This window comes from Oryctolagus cuniculus, chromosome 4 (assembly GCF_051225735.1).
Source record: "Oryctolagus cuniculus isolate XC-2025 breed Fujian yellow rabbit chromosome 4, ASM5122573v1, whole genome shotgun sequence".
NCBI classification, from domain to species: Eukaryota; Metazoa; Chordata; class Mammalia; order Lagomorpha; family Leporidae; genus Oryctolagus; species Oryctolagus cuniculus.
The window spans coordinates 5,796,420-5,806,600 of NC_142870.1; the positions used below are offsets into that span (position 1 = coordinate 5,796,420).

General features: G+C 42.7%; 1 pseudogene; it reads left to right on the plus strand.

Moving 5' to 3' along the window:
• Positions 1-2,394: 2,394 nt before the first annotated feature.
• On the plus strand, positions 2,395-2,484 carry LOC127487599 (U2 spliceosomal RNA; annotated as a pseudogene).
• The last annotated feature ends 7,697 nt before the right edge of the window (positions 2,485-10,181 follow it).

Genomic DNA, 10,181 nt, shown 5'->3' on the forward strand with positions numbered 1-10,181 from the left:
AGAGAGAGAGAAAGAAGTCTTCCACTGGCTCACTCCCCAGATGGTTGCAACAGCCAGGGCCTGGGCCAAGTCAAAACCAGGAACCTGGAACTCCATCTGGATCTCCCACATGGGTGGCAGGGGCCCACGCCCTTGAACCACCATCTGGGATGCATTGGCTGGAAGCTAGATCTGAAGTGCAGAGTAGCCAGGACTCAAAACAACACTCCCATGTGGCATGCAGCTAACCCAAGCAGTGGTTTAATCTGCTGAGTCACAGTGCCTGCCCCTCTTAGTACACTTTAAATTTACAAAAGAGCTGTGCTAGCTATGCTATGCTGTGCTATACAGTAGATCTCCAGAATGTGTTTATCTTTTATAACTGAAACTTTATACTTTTCAATTATAACCTTCCAATTTTCTCCATTTCATAGCTCCTGGTAACCAGCACTCTACTCTCTGCCTCTATGAGTTTGACTATTTTAAACTCCATGTGTAAATGAAATCAGACAATATTTGTCTTTCTATACGTGGATTATTTCACTTAGCATACTGTCCTCTCGGGGCTAGCACTGTGGCACAAGGAGCTAAACTTCCACCTACAATGCCAGCATGTCATATCAGAGTGCCTGTTTGAGTCTCAGCTGCTCTGCTTCTGATCCAGCTCCCTGCTGGTGCACGTGGGATGCAGCAGATGATGGCCCAAGTAATCAGGTCCCTCTCACCCACATGGGAGACCTGGATGGAGTTCCAGACCTGGCTGTTACAGCCATACAGGGAGTGAAACAGCAGGTGAAAGATCTCTTTCTCTCTGCCTTTCAAAAAATTAAATTGAATTTAAAAAACCCAAACATGCTGTCCTCTGGGTCCATCCATAGTCTCACAAATAGCATGGTTTCCTTATTTTTATGGCTGAACAATATATACACATCTCATAATCTCTTTATCTTTTGGTGGAATTTAAGTTCTCCATATATTTTGGCTATTGTGAATAATGCTTCAGTAAACACAGGAGGGCAAGCTTCTCTTGCAGACCCTGATTTCAGTTCCTTTTGACACAACCCAGAAGCGGCGCTGCTGGATCAGAACCAAGAATGTGGAACATTTATCTTTTTCCACACCCTCCACAACACTTCCTATTTTTTGTATTTCTGGTATTAGCCATCCTAACTGAGGTAAGGTGGTGTTTCGCTGTAGTTTGCTAGCACTTTATTGAGGAGTTTTGCTCTATGTTCATCAGGGATACTGGGGAACTGGTTTTTTTCTTGTAGTGGCCATGTCTTGATTTAGTATCAGTATAGTTCTGGCCTCACAAAACGAGCTGGAAAGTGCACCCTCCTTGTCAATTTTTAGGAAAGTTTTGAGTAAAATTGGCATTAATTCTCCATTAAATGCTTTATAGAATTAGTCAGTGAATCTATCTGGTCCTGAGCTTTTCTTTGATGGGATTTTTAAAAATTCCTTTATTTATTTTACTGGAGGCAGACAGAGCTAGAGAGACATAGGTGTTCCATCCTCTGGTTCACTCCCTAAATGCCCACAATAGCAAGAGCAGGGACAGGCTAAAGCCAGGAGCCTAGAACTCTGAGTCGCTCCTATGAGACCCGCGTATTGGAACCATCACCTGCTACTTCCCAGGGTGCACATTAGCAGAATCTGCATCAGAAGCAGAGTTGGGACTTGAATCAGGGATGCTGGGATGTGAGCATACCAGGCAGTGAATTAATGGCTATCCCAAATGGCCATCTCTGGAAAGTTTATTACTCTGTCAATCTCCTTACTCATATTGGCCTGTTTAGATTCTCTGTTTATGTTTTGGTGCTAGCTGGTTCAACATGTATTAATTTATCCATTTCTTCCAGGTTATCTGATTTGTTGGTATATAATTGTTCATACTAGTCTCTTATGACCCTTTATATTTACCAGGCATTTGTGATGTCTCCTTTCATTTATGATTTTATTTATCTGAGTCTATTGCCTTTTTCTTAGTCAATTAGCTGGTCTTGTCAATTTTGTTTATATTTCACAAACCAACTTTTAAACAATCTTTTGTATTAGTTTTCTATTTTGTTTATTTCAGCTCTGATCTTTATTTCCTTTCCTTTGCTAATGTGCTCTTAATTTGTTCTCCCTTTTTCTGCTTCCTGAGGCATAAATTTATGTTGTTTATTTAAGGTCTTAATTTTCAATTCCTTAATGTAGGCTTTATGACCATAAATATTCCTTTTTTCAACTTTTATTTAATAAATATAAATTTCCAAAATACAACTTTTAGATTATAGCAGCTTTTCCCCCCATAACCTCCCTCCCACCCACAATCATCCCATCTCCCACTCTCTCTCCCATCCTATTCTTTATCAAGATTTATTTTCAATTATCTTTATATACAGAACATCAACTTAGTATATACTAAGTATCGCTTCTAGGCCTTTTGGCTAAGATCAAGTGTAGTATCTGTTCTTATCAGTATATACTAAGTAAAGATTTCAACAGACTGCACCCACACAGACACACAAAGTATAAAGTACTGTTTGAGTAGTAGTTTTACCATTAATTCGCGTAGTACAACACATTAGGGACAGAGATCCTACATGGGGAGTAGGTGCACAGTGACTCTCGTTGTTGATTTAACAATTGACACTCTTGTTTATGGCGTCAGTAATCACTCGAGGCTCTTGTCATGAGCTGCCAAGGCTACAGAAGCCTCTTGAGTTCACAAACTCCGATCTTGTTTAGACAAGGCCATAATCAGAGTGGAAGTTCTCTCCTCCCTTCAGAGAAAGGTACCTCCTTCTTTGATGGCCCATTCTTCCCGCTGGGATCTCACTCACAGAGATCTTTCATTTAGGTCATTTTTCTTGCCACAGTGTCTTGGCTTTCCATGCCTGAGAAACTTTCATGGGCTTTTTAGCCAGATCAAAATACCTTAAGGGCTGACTCTGAGGCCAGAGTGCTGTTTAGGACATCTGCCATTCTATGAGTCTGCTGAGTATCCCACTTCTATAAGTATTCCTTTAGAACTGCTATGTACTGCATTCCAAAAGTTTTGGTATGTTGTGTTTTCATTTTCATTTATCTTTTTTTCAATTGAACTTTTGGTTTCTTTTTGGGCCAGTCTGTTCAATGTGTTTCTTAATTTTTAGATATTTGCAAATTTCCCAATTTTGCCTCTAGTTACTGATTTCTAGTTTCATGCCACTGTGTTCATAAAAGACACTTGGAATGATTTCAGTCTTATTAAAGTGGCTTGTTTGGTGGCCCAGTATATGATGCATCCTGGAGAATGTTCCATTTACACTTGAGAAGAATGTAAAGGGGACCTCAAAAAGTTAACGGAAAATGCATATTATGAAGAAACTTCATGGCTTTCTTTTTTTTCTTTTTTTTTTTTTTTTGCACCAAAATACACTCATACTCACTTGTTAGGTCAGAGCAAGATCAATTCTGAGGTGCTACAAAGGATATCAGTCTGAAAATACTCCCCATTAAGGCAACATGAATTCTGCTAAAATTAAAGCTACAGCAAGTGCCAAATTTATTGTGAAGTTTCCTCTGAACAAAGGTGAAATCACTGATATTTATGAAAAGTTTATGAAAACAATGCCCCAAAGAAAAGATCAATTTACAAGTGAATAACTCGTTTTAAGAAGAAACGAGGTGGTGTTGAAGATGAAGCCTGCAGCAGCAGACCATCCACATCGACTTGCAAGGAAAAAAATCATCTCATCCGTGTTAGGGCTAATTGATGTTCCAGCAGAGAAACTAGCCAACATGGTAGGTACCTCAGTTGTTCAGCTTACACAATTCTGACTGAAAAATTAAAATGAAGCAAACTCTGATCGGAGACTGCCAAAATGCTTATGCCCACATCAGAGCTTTCTTTTCTAATTTTATGTACTGATTTGGGAGGCGGGGGGGAGGGGCAGAGGGAAAGAGGGAGAGAGGAGGAGAGAGAGAGGGAGAGGAGAAAGAGAGAGAGAAGGAGGAGGAGGAGGAGAGAGGGAGAGGGAGAGAGAGAGAGAGAGAGAGAGAGTGAGTTTCCATCAACGGGTTCATTTCCCAGGTGCCCACAATAGCCAAGGTTGGGCTGGAGCCAGAGACAGGAGAGCTGGGCATATAATCCAGTTCTACCACGTGTGTGTGTGGCAGGAGCCGTTACCTGAGCTATTGCCACTGCCTCCTACAGTCTGCATTAGCAAGACCCTGGAGTCAGGAGCCAGAGTTGGAAATGGAGCCCAGGTGCTCCGAGGTGAGACATGGGCATCTTGGCCACTCGACTAACTGCCTGCTAAAAGAGAACTTTCTGTGGGAACTTGAAGCAAGCTGGGCCAAGATCCTGAAGCATTCGTTCCAAGAACTGTAACCAGAGATGAACAACCCTTTCAGTACAGTCTTGAACACAAAGCACAATAAGAACAACGGCAGGAAGAGTGGAAAGGGACCAGTCAAGAGCCAAGGTCAAGGCAACAGTTTTTGGGGTGCTCAGTGTATGTTGCTTGTTGACTTTGTGGCGGGTCTAAGAAGGATAACATCTTACTAGCACAGCATTTTCAGTTAGCCAAAGAAGTACGGGAAAACGCCTGAAACTCTTCACCCCAGCAGTAGTCCTGCTCATTTCCATCAACCAAAGGCGATTTTGTTGAGAGTTTCGATGTGAAATCCTCAAGTTTCCACCTTAGGGTTCCTGATCCAGCTGCTTCAGACTTTTTTGTTTCCTGCTCTTAAAACTGCTCACTTCAGCAGCACATCTACTAAAAAATCTTGAAAGAACACCCATTTTTCTTCAGTTAATAACATAAAAGGCTGTTGAGGTGGATGCATTTCCAAGACCTTTAGTTCTTTAGGAATCGACTGAGTGGCAGGTCTCTTCATTTACAAAAGTGTCTTGAACTTGATAGAGTTCATGTTTTTTCTCATTTAATTTCATGTTCCATGAACTTCTTATTCTTTCCATCCTCCCACAAACATTTTGGATGGAATTTCGTGTATGTCTGTTAGGTCACTGGGTCTACAGTGCTGTACTGTTTGAGGGTGCTGTTTCCTTTACTGATTCTTTGTCTGGATGATCTACTCATTGTTGAAAGTGGGATACCAAAACCCTCTTCTGTGACTGTATTGTGGCCTCTTCCTCCCTTTGGTTAAGATTTCCTTCATGTACTTAGGTGCTCTGATGCTGGGTGCCAAGTTTTTTTTGTTTTTGTTTTTTAAGATTTGCTTACTTATTTGAAAGAGATGGAGAGACAGAGACAGAGAGAGATACAGAGATACTCCATATGCTGGTTTACTCCCCAAGTAGCTGCAATGGCCAGTGCTGAGCCAGACTGAAGCTAGCAACCAGGAACTCCATCAGGGTCTCCCATGTGGATGGCAGAGGTCCAAGAGTGGCAGCTTCACCCACCACCACAACACTGGGCCTGGTGCTCAGTTTTTTTTTTTAAAGATTTATTTTATTTATTTAAGACAGAGTTACAGAGGGTAGAGACAGAGAGAGAGAGGTCTTCCATCCACTGGTTCATTCCACAGATGGCTGCAATGGCCAGAGCTGTGTTGATCCGAAGCCAGGAGCGTCTTCCAGGTCTCCCACACAAGTGCAGGGGCCTGAGGACTTGAACCATCTTCTACTGCTATCCCAGGCCATAGCAGAGAGCTGGATTGGAAGAGGAGCAGCTGGGACTAGAACCAGTGCCCATACGGGATGCCGGTGCTGCAGGCCAGAGCCTTAACCTGCTGTGCCACAGCGCAGGCCCCATGGTGCTCAGTTCTTATATCCTCTTGATTCATTGACGTCTTTGTCATAGAATGACCTTTCTTTCTTAACAGTCTTTGCCTTAAAGTCTATGTTGCCTGACACAAGTATAGCCTTGCTATCTTTTGGTTACTTTTGCATGGAATATCCCTTTCTATCCCTTTACTTTTTGCCTATATTTGCTCTTAAGTCAAAAGAAAGTTTATGGTAGGCAGCATAAGTTGGATCTGTTTTTTCCCGATCTATTCAGTCACTATGTTTTCAGAAAATTTTAAATTTTATTTATTTATTGGAAAGGAAGACAGGTAATCTTTTTTTAAAGATTTATTTATTTATTTGAAAGGCAGGAGAGAGAGACAGAGAGAGAGAGAGAGGAGACAGAGAGAGAGATCTTCCATCCACTGGTTCACTCTCCAAATGGCTTCAATAACCAAAGCTAGGCCAGGATGAAGCCAGGAGCCAGGAGTTTCTTCTGGGTCTCCCATGTCAGTGTAGGGGCCCAAGGATTTGGGCCATTTCCACTGCTTTCTGATCCAAGGGAGCTGGATCAGAAGAGGAGCAGCCAGAACACAAACTGGTGCCCATATGGGATGCCGGCACTGCAGATGTGGTCTAACCCTCTGTGCCACAGCACCAGCCTGATAGAGAAATCTTACATCTGTTGTTTCACTGCCCAAATGCCACAACAGCTGAGGCTTATTTTGAACAAATTTAATCTATTTATATTTAGAGTCACTTTTTGATTCTGTTTTGTAATTCCTTTTTTCCTTTGTTCCTCTCTTGATACTTTGTGACGTTGCAATCTTTGCAGTAATATGCTTTAATGCCTTTATCTTTTGTGCATCTACTGCAGGTTTTTTCTTTGTGATTACTATGAGGTTCACATAACACATCTTACAAGAGGCTAATTCCAAAAGTTCATAGAACAATGGAATTAAAACCCAGGTTTATTTAGGTGCAAAACAATTTTGAAATCCATGCAGTTTTTTTCATAATATGCATTTTCCATGAAGTTTTTGAAGACCCCCCTCATGGTTATATAAGTCTAGGCTTCTCTGTGACAAAAAAATATCTGACACGGAGGATCTCTGTGAGACCTCAGAGGAAAGAAAGGGTCTTCAAAGAAGGAGACACTCTTCTCTGAAGAGAGAACATCCACTTTGCTTATGGCCGTGTCCAAATACCAATGGAGTCTGTAGTCACAAAAGGCTTCCATAGCCTTGGCGGCCCACGGCAAGAGCCTCGGATGATCACTGACGTCATAAAAAAGAGTGTTAATTGTTAAAAGTGACTACAACAGTAGTCACTGTGCACTTGTTCCCCATGTAGGACCTCTGTCCCTAATGAATTGTAATAAGAGAATCGAATGCAAATTCTCTCCTCAAACTGTACTCTAAATGTGTGTGTGGGGGGGTGCAAATTGTTGAAGTCTGTACTTAGCATGGAGTTGGTCCTCTGTATATAAAGTCATACTAAAAATGAACCATAATGAAGGAGATGGGAGAGGGAGAGGGAGGTGGGATGGGGGCTGGGGGGAGGGGGGCTTAGGGGAAAGAACCACTATATTCCTAAAGTTGTAACTATGTAAAAATGCATTCATTAAATAAAAATTTTAAAAAATGCATACAAAAATAAAAAAGTCTAGGTTTATAGAACTATTTCAATTGCATAAAAACTCTTGTACTTCTCTCTCACATACTTAATTACTGATATCACAATTTACATCTTTATGTTATATAATCACTAACACACTTTGTAATTAATACTTTAAAAAAAGATTTATGGGGCCAGTGCTGTGGCACAGTGGCTTAAAGCCCTGGCCTGCAGTGCTGGCATCCCATATGGATGCTGGTTCGAGTCTGCTCCACTTCCAATCCAGCTCCCTGCTGATGCACCTGGGAAATCAGTGGAGGATGGCCCAAGCCCTTAGGCTCCTGTACCCACAAGGGAGACCCAGAGGAGGGTCCTGGCTCCTAGCTTCAGGTCAGCCCAGCTGTGGCCACTGTGGCCATCTGGGGAGTGAACCAGCAGATGGAAGACCTCTCTCTCTCTCTCTCTCTCTCTCTCTGGAACTCTTTCAAATAAATAACAAATCTAAAAAAAAAAAATTATTTGAAAGACAGAGTGACACAGAGAGGGAGAAATCTTCCATCCACTGGTTTACTCCCCAAATGGCCACAATGGCCAGGGCTGAACCAGACCAATGCCAGGAACCTGGAAATCCACCCAGATCTCCTACTTGGGTGGCAGGTGCCCAAGTTCAAGGCCATCTTCCACCACCTTCTCAGACACATTAGCATAGATCAAAAGCACAGATCAGAAAAAAGCTGCAGGGACTCTGCAGGTACGCTGACATTGCAAGCAAAATCTCAACCCACTGCAGCACACCTTCAGCCCCTATTTTTAATACCTTCGTCTTTAAATGTTCATATACTAAAGTTAAAAGTGATTTTCACACCACCATTATAGTCAGAGTATTTGGAATTTGAGTATATACTTAACTTTACCATTGAGGTTTTTTTTTTTTTTTTTTTTAATATTTATTTGAAATGCAGTTACAGTGGAGGTGCGGGTGGGGAGCTTCCATTTGCTGGTTCTCACCTCAAGTGGCCAAAATGGCCAGAGTTGGGCAGGCTGAAGCCAGGAGCCCGAAGTCCCTTTCGGGTATCCCATATGGGGTGTCAGGGACCCAAGTACTCGGGTCATCTCCTGCTGCCCTCCCAGGCGCATGAGCAGAAAGCTGGATGGGAAGTGGAACAGCCAAGATTGGAACTGGAGCTCACATGAGATGTCAGTGCCGCAGCCTGTGACTCAACCTGCTGTGTGATGATGCCAGTCCACCAGTGACTTTTATAATCTCATGTTTTCACGTTGCTAGTAATTGTTCTTTCATTTTAACTTGAGGAACTCCCTTGAGCATTATTATAAACCAGGCCTAGTAGTGATGAACTCCTTCAGCTTTTATCTAAGTTTCTCTCCCTCCTTTCTGGAGGACAGCTTTGCCAGGTACAGTGTTCATGGTTGGCAGTTACTTTCATTCTGCACTTTGACTATACCACCTCATTCTTTTCTCATCTGTAAGGTTTCTGCTGAGAAATCTAGTTTTATGGCAATTCTCTTGTAATTATCTTGTTTCTTTTCTCTTGTTGCTTTCAAAACTTTCGACAATTTGATTGTGACATATCTCAGTGCGTAGAACTCTTTTATGTTTAACCATTCTGAGTTCTTTAGGATTCATGGATCTGAGTGTTTTATTTTCCTCTTCAGATTGGGAAAACTTTCTGCCATCATTTAGTTAAACAAAGTTTCTTCCCTTTCTCCTTCTCTGTGCCTCCTGGGACTCCCAGAATGTGCATACTGGTTTGCTGATTGCTATTCCCTAAGTTCTATATTCTTTCTTCCTTCTTTTGATCCTTTTTTCTGACACTAAAGATGTTCCAGATAGAAAACTGTATGTGCATATATATAATGGAAGAATTCAGTGATTAAAAAAAAATCTTTCAAAGGTAGGGAACAATCCCTTTTAAGTGAAAAATCCAAGAGTGACAGGACCTGACACCCAGCTGTTGCAGGCATGTGGTGGGGGGGAGTTTACCAGCAGATGGGGTTACTGTTGTCTGTCTTCCTTTCCTGCCTCTAGAAATGTCAGGGGGAAGAAAGAAAAGCACATAACCAACATTGAGGCGTTGTGGCCCAGTGGGTAAAGCTGCTACCTGCTAATGCCAGCATCCCATATGGGTGCCAGTTCATGTCCCAGCTGCTACACCTCCAATCTAGCTCCCTGGTAATGGCCTGGGAACAGCAACAGAAGATGGTCCAAGTGTTTCGGCCCCTGCCACCCACATGGGAGACCTGGATGAAGCTCCTGGCTTCAGCCTGGCCCAGCCCCGGCCACTGCAGTCAACTAGGGAGTGAACCAGTAAACGGAAAACAGATTTCTCTCTCTCTGACCCTCCATCTCTAAAATCCAAATAAATTAAAAAAAAAAAAAAAAGAAGAAGAAAGAAAGAAAGAAAGAAAACAAACCTGACTGGATCCCTGAAGTTCTCTATTCCTCTCTCTTCCAATCACTAGTTCCTTATCCCACCTCAAACCAGAGCTATTATCCTTTTTAAAAAATATTTATTAAATTGAAAGGCAGGGTTGAGCAGGCGCCGCGGCTCACTAGGTTAATCCTCCACCTTGTGGCGCCGGCACACCGGGTTCTAGTCCCGGTTGGGGCGCCAGATTCTGTCCCGGTTGCCCCTCTTCCAGGCCAGCTCTCTGCTGTGGCCAGGGAGTGCAGTGGAGGATGGCCCAAGTACTTGGGCCCTGCACCCCATGGGAAACCAGGAGAAGCACCTGGCTCCTGCCATCGGATCAGCACGGTGCGCCAGCCACAGCACGCCGGCTACGGCGGCCATTGGAGGGTGAACCAACGGCAAAGGAAGACCTTTCTGTCTCTCTCTCTCTCTCA